General features: G+C 46.7%; 1 protein-coding gene across 2 annotated transcripts in view; it reads right to left on the bottom strand.

Annotated features, from left to right (window-relative positions):
- Window positions 1-20,010: 20,010 nt before the first annotated feature.
- Window positions 20,011-22,635, bottom strand: part of LOC137517891 (KH domain-containing, RNA-binding, signal transduction-associated protein 3-like) — a 228,071-nt gene continuing 225,446 nt past the window's right edge. For both annotated transcript variants that reach the window (XR_011020708.1, XM_068234960.1), the window contains one exon: window positions 20,011-20,200. The gene's annotated coding sequence lies outside the window, so the exon portion shown is untranslated. The remainder of the gene's footprint in view (window positions 20,201-22,635) is intronic.

The following is a 22,635-nucleotide window of genomic DNA, read 5'->3' as shown; positions in this document are numbered from 1 at the left end:
CCCAGTAGTTCATAGGTAGCCAGACCTCTCCTCTTCCCCCCAGTAATCCATAGGTAACCAGACCTGAACCCCTTCCACCCTCCCCCCAGTAAATCATAGGTAACCAGACCTGAACCCCTTCCACCCTCCCCCCAGTAGTTCATAGGTAGCCAGACCTCTCCTCTTCCCCCCAGTAATCCATAGGTAACCAGACCTGAACCCCTTCCACCCTCCCCCCAATAATTCATAGGTAACCAGACCTGAACCCCTTCCACCCTGTCCCCAGTAAATCATAGGTAACCAGACCTGAACCCCTTCCACCCTCCCCCCAGTAGTTCATAGGTAGCCAGACCTCTCCTCTTCCCCCCAGTAATCCATAGGTAACCAGACCTGAACCCCTTCCACCCTCCCCCCAGTAAATCATAGGTAACCAGACCTGAACCCCTTCCACCCTCCCCCCAGTAGTTCATAGGTAGCCAGACCTCTCCTCTTCCCCCCAGTAATCCATAGGTAACCAGACCTGAACCCCTTCCACCCTCCCCCCAGAAATTCATAGGTAACCAGACCTGAACCCCTTCCACCCTCCCCCCAGAAATTCATAGGTAACCAGACCTGAACCCCTTCCACCCTCCCCCCAATAATTCATAGGTAACCAGACCTGAACCCCTTCCACCCTCCCCCCAGTAAATCATAGGTAACCAGACCTGAACCCCTTCCACCCTCCCCCCAGTAGTTCATAGGTAGCCAGACCTCTCCTCTTCCCCCCAGTAATCCATAGGTAACCAGACCTGAACCCCTTCCACCCTCCCCCCAGAAATTCATAGGTAACCAGACCTGAACCCCTTCCACCCTCCCCCCAGAAATTCATAGGTAACCAGACCTGAACCCCTTCCACCCTCCCCCCAATAATTCATAGGTAACCAGACCTGAACCCCTTCCACCCTCCCCCCAGTAAATCATAGGTAACCAGACCTGAACCCCTTCCACCCTCCCCCCAGTAGTTCATAGGTAGCCAGACCTCTCCTCTTCCCCCCAGTAATCCATAGGTAACCAGACCTGAACCCCTTCCACCCTCCCCCCAGAAATTCATAGGTAACCAGACCTGAACCCCTTCCACCCTCCCCCCAGTAGTTCATAGGTAGCCAGACCTCTCCTCTTCCCCCCAGTAATCCATAGGTAACCAGACCTGAACCCCTTCCACCCTCCCCCCAGTAAATCATAGGTAACCAGACCTGAACCCCTTCCACCCTCCCCCCAGTAAATCATAGGTAACCAGACCTGAACCCCTTCCACCCTCCCCCCAGTAGTTCATAGGTAGCCAGACCTCTCCTCTTCCCCCCAGTAATCCATAGGTAACCAGACCTGAACCCCTTCCACCCTCCCCCCAGAAATTCATAGGTAACCAGACCTGAACCCCTTCCACCCTCCCCCCAGTAGTTCATAGGTAGCCAGACCTCTCCTCTTCCCCCCAGTAATCCATAGGTAACCAGACCTGAACCCCTTCCACCCTCCCCCCAGTAAATCATAGGTAACCAGACCTGAACCCCTTCCACCCTCCCCCCAGTAGTTCATAGGTAGCCAGACCTCTCCTCTTCCCCCCAGTAATCCATAGGTAACCAGACCTGAACCCCTTCCACCCTCCCCCCAGAAATTCATAGGTAACCAGACCTGAACCCCTTCCACCCTCCCCCCAATAATTCATAGGTAACCAGACCTGAACCCCTTCCACCCTCCCCCCAATAATTCATAGGTAACCAGACCTGAACCCCTTCCACCCTCCCCCCAGGAAATCATAGGTAACCAGACCTGAACCCCTTCCACCCTCCCCCCAGAAATTCATAGGTAACCAGACCTGAACCCCTTCCACCCTCCCCCCAGTAGTTCATAGGTAGCCAGACCTCTCCTCTTCCCCCCAGTAATCCATAGGTAACCAGACCTGAACCCCTTCCACCCTCCCCCCAGAAATTCATAGGTAACCAGACCTGAACCCCTTCCACCCTCCCCCCAATAATTCATAGGTAACCAGACCTGAACCCCTTCCACCCTCCCCCCAGAAATTCATAGGTAACCAGACCTGAACCCCTTCCACCCTCCCCCCAATAATTCATAGGTAACCAGACCTGAACCCCTTCCACCCTCCCCCCAGTAAATCATAGGTAACCAGACCTGAACCCCTTCCACCCTCCCCCCAGTAGTTCATAGGTAGCCAGACCTCTCCTCTTCCCCCCAGTAATCCATAGGTAACCAGACCTGAACCCCTTCCACCCTCCCCCCAGAAATTCATAGGTAACCAGACCTGAACCCCTTCCACCCTCCCCCCAGAAATTCATAGGTAACCAGACCTGAACCCCTTCCACCCTCCCCCCAATAATTCATAGGTAACCAGACCTGAACCCCTTCCACCCTCCCCCCAGTAAATCATAGGTAACCAGACCTGAACCCCTTCCACCCTCCCCCCAGTAGTTCATAGGTAGCCAGACCTCTCCTCTTCCCCCCAGTAATCCATAGGTAACCAGACCTGAACCCCTTCCACCCTCCCCCCAGAAATTCATAGGTAACCAGACCTGAACCCCTTCCACCCTCCCCCCAGTAGTTCATAGGTAGCCAGACCTCTCCTCTTCCCCCCAGTAATCCATAGGTAACCAGACCTGAACCCCTTCCACCCTCCCCCCAGTAAATCATAGGTAACCAGACCTGAACCCCTTCCACCCTCCCCCCAGTAAATCATAGGTAACCAGACCTGAACCCCTTCCACCCTCCCCCCAGTAGTTCATAGGTAGCCAGACCTCTCCTCTTCCCCCCAGTAATCCATAGGTAACCAGACCTGAACCCCTTCCACCCTCCCCCCAGAAATTCATAGGTAACCAGACCTGAACCCCTTCCACCCTCCCCCCAGTAGTTCATAGGTAGCCAGACCTCTCCTCTTCCCCCCAGTAATCCATAGGTAACCAGACCTGAACCCCTTCCACCCTCCCCCCAGTAAATCATAGGTAACCAGACCTGAACCCCTTCCACCCTCCCCCCAGTAGTTCATAGGTAGCCAGACCTCTCCTCTTCCCCCCAGTAATCCATAGGTAACCAGACCTGAACCCCTTCCACCCTCCCCCCAGAAATTCATAGGTAACCAGACCTGAACCCCTTCCACCCTCCCCCCAATAATTCATAGGTAACCAGACCTGAACCCCTTCCACCCTCCCCCCAATAATTCATAGGTAACCAGACCTGAACCCCTTCCACCCTCCCCCCAGGAAATCATAGGTAACCAGACCTGAACCCCTTCCACCCTCCCCCCAGAAATTCATAGGTAACCAGACCTGAACCCCTTCCACCCTCCCCCCAGTAGTTCATAGGTAGCCAGACCTCTCCTCTTCCCCCCAGTAATCCATAGGTAACCAGACCTGAACCCCTTCCACCCTCCCCCCAGAAATTCAGTTTCAGTATATTTTATTTTTTTTGGGAGTGCTCCATGACAGTGGGAACACTACTATCTATAATCAAAAGAAGGTGGTACATTATAATAAAAAGTGTGGAGTACCCTAACGGTGGGGACACCCAAGAAATTGAACAGGAACAGGTGAGTTTTTTTTTTTTTGTGTGGAGTGCTCCCTGACAGTGGGAACACTGCTATCTATAATCAAAAGAAGGTGGTACATTATAATAAAAAGTGTGGAGAACCCTAACGGTGGGGACACCCAAGAAATTGAACAGGAACAGGTGAGTTGTTTTTTTTTTTTTTTTGTGTGGAGTGCTCCCTGACAGTGGGAACACTGCTATCTATAATCAAAAGAAGGTGGTACATTATAATAAAAAGTGTGGAGTACCCTAACGGTGGGGACACCCAAGAAATTGAACAGGAACAGGTGAGTTTTTTTTTTTTTTTTGTGTGGAGTGCTCCCTGACAGTGGGAACACTGCTATCTATAATCAAAAGAAGGTGGTACATTATAATAAAAAGTGTGGAGTACCCTAACGGTGGGGACACCCAAGAAATTGAACAGGAACAGGTGAGTTTTTTTTTTTTTTTTTTTGTGTGGAGTGCTCCCTGACAGTGGGAACACTGCTATCTATAATCAAAAGAAGGTGGTACATTATAATAAAAAGTGTGGAGTACCCTAACGGTGGGGACACCCAAGAAATTGAACAGGAACAGGTGAGTTTTTTTTTTTTTTTTGTGTGGAGTGCTCCCTGACAGTGGGAACACTGCTATCTATAATCAAAAGAAGGTGGTACATTATAATAAAAAGTGTGGAGTACCCTAACGGTGGGGACACCCAAGAAATTGAACAGGAACAGGTGAGTTGTTTTTTTTTTTTTTTGTGTGGAGTGCTCCCTGACAGTGGGAACACTGCTATCTATAATCAAAAGAAGGTGGTACATTATAATAAAAAGTGTGGAGTACCCTAACGGTGGGGACACCCAAGAAATTGAACAGGAACAGGTGAGTTTTTTTTTTTTTTTTTTGTGTGGAGTGCTCCCTGACAGTGGGAACACTGCTATCTATAATCAAAAGAAGGTGGTACATTATAATAAAAAGTGTGGAGTACCCTAACGGTGGGGACACCCAAGAAATTGAACAGGAACAGGTGAGTTTTTTTTTTTTTTTTTTTTTGTGGAGTGCTCCCTGACAGTGGGAACACAGCTATCTATAATCAAGAGAAGGTGGTAAATTATTTAAAAAAGTGCGGTGCACCCTAACGGTGGGGACACCAAGAAACTGAAAAAGAAAAAGGTGAGTTTTTTTTTTTAAGTCAGCAGAAGCCTTTTTGGTGGCAGGTAGTAGGCAAAGTCCTAGCTTGTGGCCCTGAGAGGAGCAGCGGCTCAGTCATATAGTAAGTTGACCATCACCCTCAGTAAGCCAAAGCCATTTTGGTGGCAGGTAGTAGGCAAAGTCCTAGCTTGTGGCCCTGAGAGGAGCATCGGCTCAGTCATATAGTAAGTTGACCATCACCCTCAGTAAGCCCAAGCCATTTTGGTGGCAGGTAGTAGGCAAAGTCCTAGCTTGTGGCCCTGAGAGGAGCATCGGCTCAGTCATATAGTAAGTTGACCATCACCCTCAGTAAGCCCAAGCCATTTTGGTGGCAGGTAGGAGGCAAAGTCCTAGCTTGTGGCCCTGAGAGGAGCATCGGCTCAGTCATATAGTAAGTTGACCATCACCCTCAGTAAACCCAAGCCATTTTGGTGGCAGGTAGTAGGCAAAGTCCTAGCTTGTGGCCCTGAGAGGAGCAGCGGCTCAGTCATATAGTAAGTTGACCATCACCCTCAGTAAACCCAAGCCATTTTGGTGGCAGGTAGTAGGCAAAGTCCTAGCTTGTGGCCCTGAGAGGAGCATCGGCTCAGTCATATAGTAAGTTGACCATCACCCTCAGTAAACCCAAGCCATTTTGGTGGCAGGTAGTAGGCAAAGTCCTAGCTTGTGGCCCTGAGAGGAGCAGCGGCTCAGTCATATAGTAAGTTGACCATCACCCTCAGTAAGCCCAAGCCATTTTGGTGGCAGGTAGGAGGCAAAGTCACCCGAAAGGTGGAAGACCAATAAACAAAACAGCAGCAACATCAGGGACACCAGTAAACATAGCAGGACATAGCAGTGCTCCATGAAAGTAGGAACACTGAAATACTTTTGCAGCAGGAGCAGAAAAAAAAAAAGAAATTGTGCAGTGCACTCTAACGGTGTGAGCAACGATATCAATAACATTTTTTTTTATTTTTTTATTTTTTTTTTAACCCTAGGGCTCCATAAGAGTGGGAAGACTGCTGTACCTTTGAATCAAATTGTGCAGTGCACCCTAATGTTGGGAACACAACTGAACATTAAATATTTAATGTTATCTTACAGACATATAGGTATATCAGAGGGAGTTTAAAGCGATCTCATTCAGTTTCTGTCTCTGAGGGCAGGGGCTGAGTATTCACCATCAATCCAGGACTGATTCATTTTTAAGAAGGTCAGTCTGTTCACTGAATCTGTAGACAAACAGGATCGCTTTTCAGTAACCACCCCACCTGCCGCACTGAATGCACGCTCAGAAATGACGCTGGAAGCCGGGCATGCCAGAAGTTGAAGCGCATACTGCGCCAGCTCGGGACAGGTTTCCAGTCTGGCGGACCAAAATTCCATAGGGTCCTCTGTACGCATACTGTCAGATGCACCAAGTGACCCCATGTAATCACTGACCATGCGGCTCAGCCGCTGGTGAAAACTTCCTTCTACTGTTCTTGTTGTTATTGTTGGACGCTCAGAGAAGTAAAAGTTTCTCATTGCTCCAAAAAGGTCTCCAGGAAGAATGGGTCTGCTTGGCTCAGCTACTTGCTGGGTGCGATGAGTGGGGATAGCTGTGATCTCAGACTGTGGAAAGGCCTCCTGCACATGACGTATTAGGGCCTGCTGCAGCTCCCGCATCCTCTCCTCCTGCCGGCTTGCTGGAATGAACTGACCCAGTTTCCCCTTGCATCGAGGGTCTAAAAGGGCGGCCAACCAGTAGTCATCCCTCTCCTTAATGTTTTGGATCCGGGGATCTCTGCGTAAGCATTTCAACATATGAACAGCCATGGGGAAGAGATGAGCCTGCGCCTCCAAATCATCCGGTCTGCTCAACACATCAAAATCCTCTGACTGCTGCTGCTGCTCGTCCTGCCTTCCAATGTCTACCCACCCATGAACCACAGATGCCGCACTGGCCTGCTCTCCCTCCTCACAATGGTCAGGCACCTCAAGTAAGTCCCGCGTGAAAGTAAGCTCCTCCTCCTCCTCCTCATGTGCCTGAGTTTGGGTGGCTTGGAGCAAGCTTTGTTGTTCAAGCTCATCAAGCGCATCCTCCCCAGCTGCCATCAGGCTACTCAGACTCTCGTCCAGCATGTACACGAGAGGGATCACTTCGCTGATACAGACTTGTGCCCCACTTACGAATGTTGTAGCCTGATCGAATGGGGACAAGACACGGCAGACTTGATACATCAGCCGCCACTCTTCCTGGGTGAATCGGGCAGGTGCGCCCTGGGTGCCATGTCCTCCTCGGAGGTACTCTGCAACCGCCTTTTTCTGCTCGCACAACCTATTCAGCATGCGAAGTGTGGAGTTCCACCGTGTTGCACTGTCTGCAATGAGCCTATGGGGGGGCAGGCCATGTTTCTCCTGCAATTTAGACAGCGAATCTTTGGCATTTGAAGAATAACGTAACTTCGATACAACTCTTCTTGCATGCTGCACCACATCACTCAAACCTGGGTAGGTGCGTAAAAAGCGCTGCACCACCAGGTTGAGTATGTGGGCAAAACATGGCACATGGGGGATGTTGCCCTGATTCAGGGCGGCAATCAGATTTGCTGCGTTGTCACATACAACATGACCAGCCTGGAGTCTTCTTGGGGTCAGCCACTTCTGCACCTGTCCGTTGATAATGGCCAGGACATTTGGTGCAGTAAGTCTCTGCTGCTCAACGCTGACTAAACCCAGAACCGCCTGACAGCGTCGATGTACCACTCTGCTGTGGCCAGCCCCACGGGCACGCTTACTGGGGGCCTCAGCTGTAGCGGTTGCGACATGACTAGAGGCAAGTGTGGAACTGTTCCCCTTGACACCACGGGGCGGCGCAACCAGCTCATTGGCCGCCCCAGGACTGGAACCCTCCTGTTGACATTGGAGGGTGACCCAATGTGCCGTAAAGGACATATAACGTCCCTGGCCATGACTGCTGGTCCAGCAATCCGTCGTGAGATGTACCCTGTTGCCTACAGAATAGTCAAGGGACAGAGTCACATTATCCACAGTGTGGCGATACAGATCAGGTATTGCTGTCCTAGCAAAATAATGGCGGCTGGGGATCCGCCATTCTGGTATGCCAAACCTCAGCAGCTCGCGAATGGCTGTACCCTCCTCTACAAGACTGTAGGGCAATAACTGCTGGACCATAGCCTGTGACAGCAGCCCATTCAACCTCCGGATCCTGCTGTGATGGGAAGGCAGTGGCTTTGTCGACCTTATCGACTCAGTAATTAAGGGCTGGGTGCTGTGAGCCACTGACGAGAAACGTGCAATTGAGGTAGCTGACATGTGGCCTCTACTGCCAGACTGTGTTGCGGAGTGAAGGCAGGGGGAAGGGGTGCCGATGTCAGAACCTGAATGGGAAGAAGGATGGGGCACTGTGCGGGGTATTTTACCCATTGCTTCCTGAACAAGCTGATTTTCTCTCTTATGCTTTTTTATGTGGGAGAGTGGACCACCTGTGCCCGCTCTTGACAAGTCCTTCCCTAAACGCACTTTATGACCACAAATGTTGCATATGACAATGTGGGGATCAGATTCATCAACGGTAAAGTACTTCCAAACTGGGGCTTTCTTAGATGATTTTTTAACTGTTTTTTCAGTCTCAGGCACAACAATTTGGGAGAGGGTGCTTTCAGATGCAGGCTCAGCCTGTGGCTGCTGCCTCGTTTGAAAAAGCCTACCAGAGGAGCCACTGCTTCCACTAGGTCTCACGGTATGCTGATGCAGCCTCTGCGGCTCTGAATCATCTGAGCTGGCATCATCATGATGTTCAGGCGGGTCATAGTCCCTATCCAGATCATCGTCACTACATCCCTTATAAGAACCCAGCTCATCATCATCAGGATAATTGGGAGAAAGAAGGTTGGAAGAGCCCTCATCCTGGATGTTATGTTCTCCCATTGAGGACTGAGACTGATCGTGGGCATGGTACAAGTTGTCATCATGATCATCACCCGCCAATCCCTCATCGATAACATTCTGAGGTTCATTAAAAAAATTCTGGGCATCAGACTCTAGGTTTATGTCGGACTGCGAAAGAGCTTTGTCCACAAGGTCTGCAATATGTGCAGTATATGGAAGTGAAGGCTCATTTTGGATGTTGGTGGCAGATCTTTGAGCAGGCATGGGTGTGCTGCTGGTACTGCTGCTACTCTCCAGGGCCTGAAGATTGGGGGACTGAGAACCGCTATCTCTCGTCACAAACTCCACAATATCAGCAGCCTGGCTCTCCCTAATGGGGCGTCGTGGGCCCTTCATCATCATAGAATCGCGCGTAAGGTTGTAGACTTTTTTTGGAGTTACATCTTCACTCCTCACTGTGCCTGTTGAGGATTGGCCACTACCTCGCACTGATTGTCCACTACCAACTGACTGTCCCCTGCCAGTTTTGGACTGACCCCTGCCGGGTACAGTGCATCCCCTGCTTGGTGCAGAGCGTCCCCTTCCTGCTGTGAAATAGGGATGTACTTTTTGGGTTGCTGGTTCTTGATCACTGCCTGTCAAGGTGTCAAACAAACATCTTTTTGCAGTGGGTTCAATTCCTCGGCCACGGGCACGGCCTGCTCCACCTCTGCCAGACATTGTAGGGAATATGTTCAGCAAGTGCCAAACGTTATTGTTTTATTGAAATGTAGGGGAAAGTGACAAATGATAAACGTATAAAATAAAATAAAAATAAATCAAATTAAAATTTCAATGTAATGAGGGAGGAGAGGACTGGAGAGCTAGTCCAAATTATATATCAATTGCTTTTGGACAACGCACTTGAAATAAATCCCCCCACAAAAAAAATGAAAATAAAATTCAATCAAATCAAATAATTAAAATGATAAAAAAAAAACAAAAAAAACAAATACAATTCACTCTCAGCACACGATCCCTGAATCTAACTGATTTCACTCTATTACATATCACAGGCCCTCTCTTGTCTCTACAATCTACACGCTTTCACTGTAAAATCACAAGCCCTATAATCAGTTTTCCCTGCCTCTAACACTAAACAACAGAATTCTAACCCTAAACAAAGCCCTAACTACAATAATCAACTTCCTAACACAGGCTTACAATCACACAGATCAAAGATCTAAGAAAATGCAATAGAATTGCACTTAATATGGATGTGTAAAACTGTATCACTCTCTGTCTCACTCCTTCTCCTCAGAAAGTGAAAGCAACCCACAAAGAACACAGATCATGGCTGACAGCTTATATACTGAAGGGCGGGAGAAGATACTATTGGTTGCTTAGGATGTAGCTCCCAAACAAACTTGATAACTGATTGGCTACTCTTGGAGAAGGGGAGTTGTGCCTACGAAATTACGCGTAAAATTACGCGTAATTCGCCGTAAAATTACGCATACCTACGCTATTACGGTAGGCGGCGTAATTACAATACCGCTTTACGGCTTACGCGTACATACTTACGCGTAAGACGTAAATTACGCGTAGCACTTACGCGTAAAATAACGGTAAATTACGGTGCGTAATTACGCGCATGCGTAATTTCGGCCCAGCACTGCTGCCAATCTAATTGTCGTTTAATTGCATTTTTTTCCTGGGGGGGGGGGGGGGGGTGCTGCGGCTCCAGCAAGAACCTTCGGCGCTCCACCATGGGGTTGAAAAAAAAATGGCCCTCCATGCCCATGAAGTTAGACAGCACTGTGCTACACTATCTGGTGCTCCTGGTGTTATCTGTTTCCTTTTTCCTCTTCCGGTTCCTGAGGTTGGTCACCCAAATTTTATCGACCGGACACCCCTGATGTTACATAATTTGCATAACTCGCATTAGGTGTTGCATATGTAAGTCCAGTTATGCAATTTGCATATTGCATTATATATTTTGTGTGATTTCCAATAAACGTAATATGCACTGTATAAGTTTACTGGTGTTTAGCAAATATACCCTTACTAGCCGACCCGCGGCGTAGCATACGCCGCATAAGAGGGCAGGAAGGGGGTATTGGGCACAGCGGTGGGGAGGGGGGTTGGACCCCCCCTCAACTGGGTCCCCCATGTGTGCTCTACCTCCAGCTTAAGCTCAGCAGGAACCCCCCCCCCCCCCTCACCTGGGTCCCCCATGTGCACTCCCCCTCCTGCTTAAGCTCAGCAGGACCCCCCCCCCCTCACCTTGGTCCCCCATGTGCACTCCCCCTCCTGCTTAAGCACCGTAGCAGCCGCCACTGTTAGTAAGAGGCAGCGGGCGGGGATGACTCACCTCTTCCGTGTTCCATTGTGCCTTCCACTATAGTCACTTCCTACAATGTCACACACTGTATTGGTGTAATTTGCCTTTTTAATACAGAAGGAAATCTGCAATAATTCAGCTATAAATCAACATTTGTGGTTACCCACAATGCACTGCTACTAAATATGAAAATTACTCCTTTTCCCCCTTGGCAAGCCAAGCTAACATCCAGAGCTGCTGGTTTATAGCAAGCATACAACTTTAAATTTTACACAGTCATATCAAACCCACATGTAGACAGTCTGTGTCAAACTCATCAGTACATGGCAGAGATTGATACAGCTGAATAAGCTAGGGCTTGGACCAGTACAACAGAGTAACCAAGCAGCTCAGGGTGACCCAAACCACTCGTAATGTATAGGGGGATAAAAGAGACCAAAAAGACCTCCTACTAAAAAAATCAAAGCTTGGTGTAATTTGCCTTTCTAAAACAGAAAGAAATATGCAATTACTCAGCTATATGTGAACATTTGTGATTACCCACAATGCACCGCTACTAAATATGCAAATTATTCCTTTTCACCCTTAGTAAGCCAAGCAAGCCTATAGCTTTAAGTTTTACACAGTCATATCAAACCCACATGTGACAGCCTATTTCAGACCTTTGGTTCTCATCACTACATAGGCTATCATTCATAAAGCATTTCCGCATGCGGAAATGCTTAAAACAGCTGACTTTCCTGCACACGTAGCAAAATCTGCATTCATAAAGGGTCCTTCCGCATCAAAAGCTGACATTACCAAGCAGAGCGATAAATCACCGCCTTGTGCGGTGATTGTTGTAAAAAATGTAGTAAAATGTTAATACATAAAGATCACCGCAAGCGGTGTGAGGTCGGGAAGTACCACTCCCTCTGCTATGGCGATAACATTGTTAAGTGAATGGAGACACAGAGACCTCCCAGGCAGCCGCAAGAGAGCGGAACACGGGGAAATGTATCAACTCGGCAGCTTCCGTGTCTCCGCAAGCCTACTGACAGCCTAGTTTGGGGAATCTCCGCGCTGCTACCGCACCTGGATACTTTTTTATGAATCAGCAGCCAGAAGTCTAAAACACCATCAGCAGTGTTTTCCCACACTGATTCTCCATTCCGACAGCACTTTCATGAATGATAGCCATAGCAGAATGTGATATGGCTGTATGAGATAGGGCTTGGACCAGTACAACAGAGTAACCAAGCAGCTCAGGGTGACCCAAACTTCTAAGAATGTATAGGGGGATAAAAGAGACCAAAAATCTCTCCTACTATAAAAAGCAAAGCTTGGTGTAATTTTCCTTCTTAAGGCCTCTTGCACACTGCATGCATTTCAGATTCCGATTCCGCTTTTTAATCTGTTTTTACATCCGATTCCGATTCAGATTTTTAATCTTAACTGCATGCTGCGTTTTTTGATCCGTTTTTCTGTTGAATGTATTCAGGGAAAATCGGAAACGGAATCGGAATCGGAAACGGAATCGGAATCGGAATCGGAAAACGGATTTGCAGTGTGCAGGGAGCCTAAAACAGAAGCAAATCTGCAATAATTCCACTATAAGTGAATATTTGTGGTTACCCACAATGCACTGCTACTGAATATGCAAATTATCCCTCTTTGCCCTTGGTTTGATATGACACTACTTCTTCTTCTTGCTTGGACCAGCCCCTTCTTCTTGCTTGGACTGGCCCTGGGGGCAGGGCGCCACTTCTTCTTCTTGTTTGAAGGTTGAGGCACTTACTCTATTATATATATAGATATGTCAGAGTTGTGTGTCTGTGCCCATGTGTGTACCATGTCATTGTATACATTGCATCTGTGGAGTGTGCACATGGCCGGCCTTTGACCTGAGTGGCCGGAGCAGTCACTCAGGGTGCCGGCTTCTAGGGGGGTGCACGTGATGTGCATTCAACTCACCCTGGCTGCATTTCTACCTGCTGGCTGCGGCTGTGGGCTCTGGGTTCCTCTGTGGCTGCTGCGAGTGGTAGCTCAGCCCCCTAGTGCGGCTGGGGGTGATGGGGCGAAGACTCCAGGAACCTGCTGCTGCTTCTTGCTGAGTCTGTGTGAGCCGTGCGTGCCAGTAGCACCGCCCCCTCGCTCACAAGCGATGTCTGCGCTGCGCACTAATCAGAGAGAGACCTGCTTGTCACTCCTGACTCCAGGCCGTCTTCTGTCCCCAGCTACAAGCAGAAAAGTAAGATTCCCCAACTACCTACCAGTTGGGGAAGTAGCAGGGTGGTAAACTGGGGTTTGCTTGTATACTATACACTATATATCTGTTTATCTATAAATCTGTTTATATAAAGGGGGGATCTGCTTACATACACTATATCTGCCAATATCCACTAAAAGGGGGGTGGGGGGAATCTGCTTATATACACTAAAAGGAGTTCTAACTATATACACTAAAGTCAGGATCTGCCTATATATGGGAATGGCTGGATGGTGTAATGGTTAAGGGCTCTGCCCCTGAGACAGGAGACCAGGGTTCGAGTCTCGGCTCTGCCTGTTCATTAAGCCAGCACCTATTCAGTAGGAGACCTTGGGCAAGTCTCCCAAACACTGGCACTGCCTATAGAGCGCGTCCTAGTAGTCTGCCAGGAGAAAAGCACGATATAAATGTCATTTGTCTTGTCATATAACGTACACTAAAGGGGATCTGCCTATGTATATATTAAAGGGGGATCTGCATCTATACACTAAAGGTGAGGTGAGGAGGATCTACCTGTATTCACTAAAAGGGGATCTGCCTATATATACTAAAGGAGGGGATCTGCCTATGTATACTAAAGGAGGGGTCTGCCTTTATACACTAAAGGGGGGAATCTGCATATGTATAGCAAAGGGGGGGATCTGCACATGTGCGAAGAGGATGAATGAGGGGGGCACAGGGGCGCCTCTAGGCATAGGCAGTACAGGTCATTGCCTGGAGTGCCATTGGTCCTTGGGGGCGCCATGTTGCTGGATTAAGCCCCGCCTCCAAATTAAGCACCACCCTGGTATAAGCCCTGCCCCATGAGTGTTCTATTACTTGCTTCTGCTGCATCGATTTAGCGCAAGTTGCAGGAAGCTGCCACCTCTGTGCTTCTTTCTTCTTTGTGCCTCCTTCTGTCCCTTTTGTGCCTCCTGTCTCCTTGTGCCTCCATCAGTCCCTTGTGCCATGTTTGACCCCGTCTGTCATTCTGTCTCCCTTTGTGCCTCCTTCTGTCCCTATGTGCCTCCTTATGTCCCCTTTGCCTTTATTTGTCCCCCGGTGCTACCTCTGCCCCCGTTTCCTCCTTCACTCCCACTCTGCCTCCTTCTGTCCTCCTGTGCCTCCCTTTGTCTCTTCAGTCCCCATGTGCCACTTCTGTCCCCTGCGCCTTCCGCTTCTGTCCCCCTGTCTTTTTCAGCTTTTTCTGTCTCCCTCTGCCTCTTTACATTTCCCCCTTGCCATCTTCTGTCCCCCTTTTGTGTTTCCTTCTGTCCCCCTTTGTGCCTCTTATTGTCTCCCTGTGCTTCCTTCTGCCCCCATTTGTGCTTTTGTCTGTCCCCCATTGTGCCTCCTTCGGTCCTCTGTGTGCCACCTTCAATCCCCCTGTGTGTCCTTCTTTCCTCCTGTGTCTCCTTTTGTCCCCCTTTGTGCCTCAATCTGTCCCCATTGTGCCGCCTCCTTCCCCACTTTGTGTCTCCTTCTCCCCCACTTTGTGCCTCCTTCTGTGCCCCTGTGTGCCTCCTGTCCTCTTTTGTGCCTCCTTCTGGCCCTCATGCCTTCTTCTGTCCTACTGTACCTCTTTCTGGCCCTCTGTGTACCTCCTTCTGTCCTCCTGTGCCTTCTCTGTCCTTTGTACCTTATTCTGCCCCCCATTGTGCCTCCTTTTGTCCCCCATTGTGCCTCATTCTGTCCCACTGTGTGCCTCATTCTGTCCTCCTTTGTGACTTCTGACCCTCATGCCTCCTTCTGTCCCCCTGTACCTCCATATGTCCCCCCGTGTGCCTTCTTCCTTACATGTATTTTCTTACTTACATGCATTTTCTGGTGACATGCTGCCGCAAAAAGTAATTTCTGGTGAAACGCTGCTGCATTACAATTATTTCCTGGTGAAACATTGCCGCATTATGGTTATTTCCTGGTGAAACGCTGCCGCATTAAGATTATTTTCATGGTGTGGGGGGCGCCATGGGGTCGGGGGGTGACACAGGTTTTCTCGCCTGGAGTGACAAAATGGCTAGAGGCCCCCCTGGGGGGGCACCAAAATCTAGTTACGCTCAGGGTGCTGTGAAACCTAAGGCAGGCCCTGAGTGTGTACGCCATGCCTGCATATGTATTCATATGTGTGTACCATGTGATTGTATCCTGGCTTGCTGCCATATTTCAACAGTGTGCATGTGTACACCACATGATTGCAAGGTGGTTTCTGGCCATTGTGGTGCCCCAGGCCAGGCTTCTTTCATTTCACCCTCCTCCTCCATATCAAAATGAATTACTTCTGCTGGTACCATTAACAAACTGATTAATTATATACAGAGAGGCGCCTCAAATGCTGGCTTGATTTTCTTCTGGCACTGTATTCGGCCTTAAGGAAGTGGGCTAAGACCCTCGAAATGTGTTGCCAAGTGCACATTAAAGTATGTTACAAATTATTTAAATGATCATCATTGTGGTAAGCATAGCCGGCCTTTGACCTGTGCGACCAGAGCAGTAGCACAGGGCGCCGGCTTCCAAGGGGGCGCCTAATAGCTGGTTACCTATACTGAGAGCACTTACACCTGATTTCATATACTGGGGCACCTATAGCTGGCTACCTTTACTGAGGGCATCAACACCTGGCTACCTATACTGGAGGCACCTACGCCTGGCTACCTATGGGGGGGATGGAGACCTTTAACTGACTATACTGGGGGCACCTATGCTTGGCAACCTATATTGAGGGCACCAACACATGAGATCGGGGGGCGGTTTTTTTGGGGGGAGCGCACTGCGGCTATAACACGTGGTGAAAATTGTTGGTGTTGTGCTATCATTGTAAAGGGGGGGGGGGGGATAACTGTCCCACTGATTGTTTTTATTAATATTCCTGAAAGGTTCTAGCCTTCATTGCTAAGTATATTCAGGATAATTCACTCTTTCCATCCATTTGTGGTTATTAATAGTATTTTTTCTATTATACATATGTGAAGTGTCACAGAGATCTGAGCATTTGGCATGATGTGTCACAACGTCAAAAAGGTTGCTAACTACTGTCCTAGGACATATCTCAGGAGAAAAGCTGAAATGTATATGGGCCTGTGTGTGTGTGGGTGTGTGTGTGTGTGTGCGCATGCGTGAAGAGGATGAAGGGGGGCACAAAAATCAGGTTTCGCTCAGGGCGCTGTGAAACTTAAGACTGGCCCTGGTGGTAAGCCACTTCAAACTTGTTTCATCGTAGTTGCTTTTAACATCGTTTTATCATACCCTGGGTGCCTCTTTCCCCCCTTTATGTTATTTCTTAAAATATGGATGTACAAATTATTACCAGGCTAGATTCACCTCACCCACACAAACCCATTAACTGACATACAAACCATCCTATAATTGTTCTGAGGGTTAAAACACCTACTGCACCTCTTTCTCCCTCTTGCATTGTATACCCTGCTACCACAAGGCAGGTCATTACAGCGCACTCTTGCCTGTGTTGTGCCTAACCTGAGAGCAGCCATAGACATAATGTTATTATGTCCAAGGTCGCACAGCAGTGTAATTCGCAGTTACGGCAATTGCCAAACCCCGAATTACTTCTCCCTCTGAATTGCTATGACTCGGAGGGGGGATAGTAATTAATGTCACCCGGAATTTGAGCAGAAGAAGGTTGAGCCGTCATTCGACTCAACCTGTGTCAAAGTAACCAGTCGGCAAGTATCCATGTATGCCTCCTACCAGGAGGCTTAGGGCCTCAGTCTGGTCCACCAGACTGCCAACCCCTTTGTTTTTGAATAAGAGAGCTCCTGTAACCCAGTGTGAAATCCAGGACCTCCAAGTGGAGTTGGAAATGTTCCACATTCTGAGAATGGTTGGTTGTCCAGTCCAATAACCTTGATTTGTGACTGTTTCTCATATTCACCATCTTTCCTTTCAGTACAAAACATTACACTATCTGGGCTCCTTTCGTCTCTGTGAGATTGTCAAAGGTGATCTCCATCTTTTCTCTCAAGCAAGCAGTACTGCTTAATTAGCACAATACTAGTAGTACCTGCCATGTCATTGTTATACTAACAAGCAGTGCAGATCTGTGTGTTAGAAATACCTTGCATATCCTTAAAGAGGAACTGTAAGCTCAAAATAATTTATTGCCAGCAGGTAGCCTATACCCAATTTATAGATGAAAACCCAGTATTTTCTGCTAGAAATCCAGCATTTTGCTGGAATTACACCTTTAAGTAGGAAGCCACGCCCCCTCATGAGGCTGCTCCGCGGCTGTATATTCATTAAGCTTGTGCGCACTGCCTTCTGGGTAGTGACATCATGGGTTGCTAAGGGGGGAAAAAAACAGCAGTCCTCACTGTTATCAAGGTGGGACATGTGCATGAGGCAGAAGAAGTTTATCTTGCAGCCTCCGATGGGATGATTGATCATCCCTCTCTGCCCTGTGAAGCTGCCGCTGCCACTATCAGGTCAGGGACATGTGTTTAACTCTCCTCATCCCAGCTGGAATCCCTCTTGTCAGCTCTTCCTACAGCCTCCGATGATCTTCTAGCTCTGCCTGCATGTCGGGTGAATGCACATGACATGCAGGCAGAGCTATAAGATCATCGGAGGCTGTAGGAAGAGCTGACGAGAGGGATTCCAGCTGGGATGAGGAGAGTTAAACACATGCCGCTGACCTGATAGTGGCAGCGGCAGCTTCACAGGGCAGAGAGGGATGATCAATCATCCCATCGGAGGCTGCAAGATAAACTTCTTCTGCCTCGTGCACATGTCCCACCTTGATAACAGTGAGGACTGCTGTTTTTTTCCCCCCTTAGCAACCCATGATGTCACTACCCAGAAGGCAGTGCGCACAAGCTTAATGAATATACAGCCGCGGAGCAGCCTCATGAGGGGGCGTGGCTTCCTACCGAAAGGTGTGATTCCAGCAAAATGCTGGATTTCTAGCAGAAAATACTGGGTTTTCATCTATAAATTGGGTATAGGCTACCTGCTGGCAATAAATTATTTTGAGCTTACAGTTCCTCTTTAATTAAACTAGTAAGCTGGGTATAAAGCCCAATCTACACAATATGATTCTTTGTGAAATTCGATTACGATTCTATTTACGATCCGATTAAATCCGACATGTCCGATCGGGATTCGATTCAATTCCATTTGCCATTGTTTTGCGATGGCAAATCAAATTTAATCGAATCAATTCCCGATCAGACATGTCAGATTTAATCGGATCATAAATAGAATCGTAACTTAATCACACAAATAATCGTATCGTATAGATTGGGCTTTAAGCCTAGCACACACCATGCAATTTTCCATCAAATAGATGAGTTGAATGGATTATTTCCTACAGGACCGATCTGATTTCCAATTTTTATTTTCTGATCGATTTTCCTCTCACTTCTATACAAAATCAATCTGAAAAATGATCTGAAATCAGATCAGTCCTGTTGGAAAAATATTAATTTTGACCCACCTTTCTAACAGGAAATTACATGGTGTGTACCAAGCATAAAAATTCCATCAAGCACAGTGTGCTAAAAATAACTCTAAGGTGCCCCGTCCCACAGGTGTAACTCCAGGCATCTGCCTGGTTTGTCCATGCCTAAAAACAGCCCTTCATGATTGTGTTGTGGTTGTACAGTGTATTTGTATAAGCAGTAGAGTGTGAGTTCATTTTAGAATAGGGTTGAAAAAGAGGAACTGTAACCAAGAATTGAACTTTATCTCAATCAGTAGCTGATACCCCCTTTCCCATGAGAATTATTTACCTTTTCTCAAATAGATCGTCTGTATGGCTGATATTGTGTTGAAACCCCTCCCACAGTGTGATGTCAGAACCTAGGGCCTGACAGTGTCCCATTTGTGAACCTTGTTGCATTGTGGGAAATAACAGCTGTTTCCAACTCCCAAACAACCAGTATCTCCCTTTGTGCATATGTATATCTATAAAAAAAAAAAAAAAACCTGTTAGCCTATTGCAGTGTTAGTGGGTGTGGTGGTTATAAATACTGACACTTGGTGCTATCTAGCTGTTTTTCTTGTCTGCCAGTAGTAAAGTTGATGACTTTCAGGCTCATTGTGAATCAAACAACATGAACAAATTGCATGGTAAATATCAATCATTTCTTGATCTTGCTTCTATTTTTTTTTTACTTCTTACTTTGCAATTATTGATGTTTTGAATTTTTTTCCCCTTTTCGCTAAAGGTCCTATATAAAAATAACTATAAGGGCTTGATTCACAAAAGAGTGCTAACTGTTAGCACGGCCGTTTTCGCGTGAATTTTTGCGTTTGCGCGCGATTGCAAATTTTCATGCAAAATTAAATGCTTTCGTGCGCAAATGCAAATTTAATCGCGAAATCACTATCATTTTCAAGTGAAAATGAGCGGTTGCACGCGAAAACGATAACGATTTTGCGCGGAAATTCACGTTTGCGCGAAAACTTTTAACTGCGCGTGAAAATTTGCAAACGTGAAAATTCGCACAAAAACGGCCGTGCTAACAGCACTCTTTTGTGAATCAAGCCCATAATGTTCTACACTATAAATAGCTGACACATTTTTTTCCTCCAATAGTAAGAATTTACATTACAGACTTCCTACAATGGCTACCTTGCTATAGTCATGTGATACTCTCCCTTTCATGCAGTGTTATGTACAGAATTATTCAGTCACAATATCCTGTCTAGCGGCTGCAAGTGAGGGGGAAATGTTTCATATATTCTCCAGGTGCTTTGTAGGAATATGTCAATCTTCCCCTGATGTGAAAGGAGTGTTTCATTATGAGAAACCGCCACGTTTATAGAACACCAGTGCAGACAGACAGCCACGGTTTTCTGTTTTTTTTTTTTTCTAGTTTGTTTGTTTCCAAATAGAAACATATTGAAAAGACAGCATTTATTAATTCTTAGAAGAGAAGCCACTGGCGGAATTTCATCATCAATACTATACAGGTCTGAGGCAGAACATAATGATGCATCTTTTTTTTCCCAAGCAATGTATTCTCTGTAGGCACATTGGTGAGTATTGAGCGATCCTGGAGTTGTCTGAGCAGAGTGTGGAGGAGGCGTCCCTGCAACACAAAGGACATGGCTATAATGCACAGCTAAGCAATAACACAAGGCAATCCGATTATGTAACATTTACAAACAGGGCCGGACTCTGACCAAGAGGCCAGCATGATGCACTTTGCTTAAAGAGGACCTGAACTCAGAACATCCTCTCTGCTTTAAAAGATCAGTGACAGCATAAAAACCTTTAACCACTTAATCCGTCCAGATAGGCTACACTGCTGCCGCTGCCTGGTGTGTGCGATCGTGCACACTTCCGCGCGTGCTCCCACTGCCTTCTGTTAGCCCGGAGATCAATGAATGGGAACAAAGTTCCCATTCATTGATCTAAGTCCCTGTATGAAAGACCGACACCGTCAACGAGATGGCTCCGTCTTTCACAAATCCCCTTCTGCCCTATCCACACATTACTACCGCTTTGCGCAGGAACTTTCCGCATGCAGAAGTGAGCTGTGAGGGCATCTTGTGGCCAAATACTAAAATTACATCTGGAAATACAAATTTCCAGATAATGACTTTTTTTTTTTTACTTTTAAAATTAGCCCCTTACTTCCCACATTCCCTGATAGGTACACTAATTTATTTTTCAAAAAAAAAAAAAAGTAAAAATATACAATAAAAAAATTACATTAATAGTTGGGACTTAGGGACTGATCTTTTTTAATATGTATGCAGTAAAGTATATTACTGTTATTTTTTAAAAAAAAATTAAGGGCTTGTAATAAGTGGTGGCCGCAAAACTAAAAAAATGCACCTTTATTTCCAAATAAAATATCAACGCCATATATTGTGATAGGGATATAATTTAAATGATGTAATGATGTAATAACCGGGACAAATGGCAAAATAAAATACATGGGTTTTAATTACAGTAGCACGTATTATTTTAAAACTATAATGGCCAATAACTGAGAAAGAATGATTTTTTTTCAATTTTTTCTTAATCTTCCTGTTAAAATAGATTTATAAAAAAATAATTCTTAGCAAAATGAAAAGAAAGCCTAATTGTTGGTGGAAAAAAACAAGATAGATGATTTCATTGTGATAAGTAGTGATGAAGTTATTGGTGAATGAATAGGAGGTGAAAGTTACTCAGATGCATACGGTGAAACAACACTGAAGTCTGAAGTGGTTAAAGAAAAACATTTGTTTGTGCAGTGTGTCTACTTCCTGTTTCATGGAAGCAGGCAAAGGGTTAACGTCCTGTGTTTACAAATTAGCAGCTCTGCCATGGCAGAGATCAAATTACAGTGGTGATTAAACACAGAGGAGCAAGAATTAAACAGGCTAAACTCTCTAAATCCATACAGGGTGTATTGCTTTATGTTTTCTTTCTGTCCTGTGCAAGAGTTCAGGTCCACTTGAAAAAGGAAATGTAATGCAAAATTGTATTGCATCCCAGTCAGTTGTCCATGCCCCCGTTCCCACGTGAACGCTTTACCTTTAATGAAATAGATCAGGGATATCTTTGTGGCTGATATTGGTGTGAAACCCCTCCCACAGTGTGATGTCATGCTACGTCGGCCATGACAGTTTCCTGTCCGTGAACTTGCATTGTGGAAGATTGTGGAACAGCTTTTTCCAGCTGCCAAGCAAGCAGTATCTCCCTCTGTGCATCTATCTATCTATCTATCTATCTATCTATCTATCTATCTATCTATCTATCTATCTATCTATCTATCAATCTTTCTCTCTATCTATCTTTATTTCCTAACCTTCCTGTTAGTGGGTGTGTTTATAGATAAGGGAAGTAGGTGCTATTTTTTTTCATGTCTGCCAGAATTGAAGCTGAGGAACAAACAACATGAGGGAATTACACTTCAAGTCTCAATCGTTTCTTGATATCTTCTATTTTTTTAACTTTGCAATGTCTTGATTTATCCCCCCCTCCCCATTTCCTATTTTTGGGTAAAGTTACTCTTTTACATGAGCTTACATACAAAAAAATATAGCTTCGTAAGTAGAGATGGCGAACATCTCTGGCTTTTACTACTTCCGGGTCACACTGACCCGGAGTAGTACGCCTGCGCTGCCCGGCGGAGCGCGTCCTAGATCGCGCTCCTGTTGCCGGGCACTCTCTGCGCATGTGCATGACGTCATTCATGACGTCGCGCACACGCGCAGAAAGTGCCCGGCAACAGGTGCGCGATCTAGGACGTGCTCCGCCGGGCAGCGCAGACGTACTACTCCAGGTCAGTGCGACACGGAAGTAGTAAAAGCCCCAGGGATTTAGAGATGTTCGTCGGCGAACGGTTCGGGAACCGTTCGCCACATCTCTATTCATAAGTCAAAGAGGAATTTCTACTGAGATAAGTGTGGGTGGGTGACGGTGTGTACGTAAAAGTTTCCAAAAATTTAACAATTTTTTGTAAACGTTCATAGTTTTGATCAGATCTTGTTGTATGAAAACACTTGACATACTCACTTCCTTTTTAAT

Source organism: Hyperolius riggenbachi, chromosome 5, assembly GCF_040937935.1.
Source record: "Hyperolius riggenbachi isolate aHypRig1 chromosome 5, aHypRig1.pri, whole genome shotgun sequence".
Lineage (NCBI taxonomy): Eukaryota > Metazoa > Chordata > Amphibia > Anura > Hyperoliidae > Hyperolius > Hyperolius riggenbachi.
Note: the sequence above shows the minus strand (reverse complement) of the source record. Positions and strands in the feature narration are given on the sequence as shown.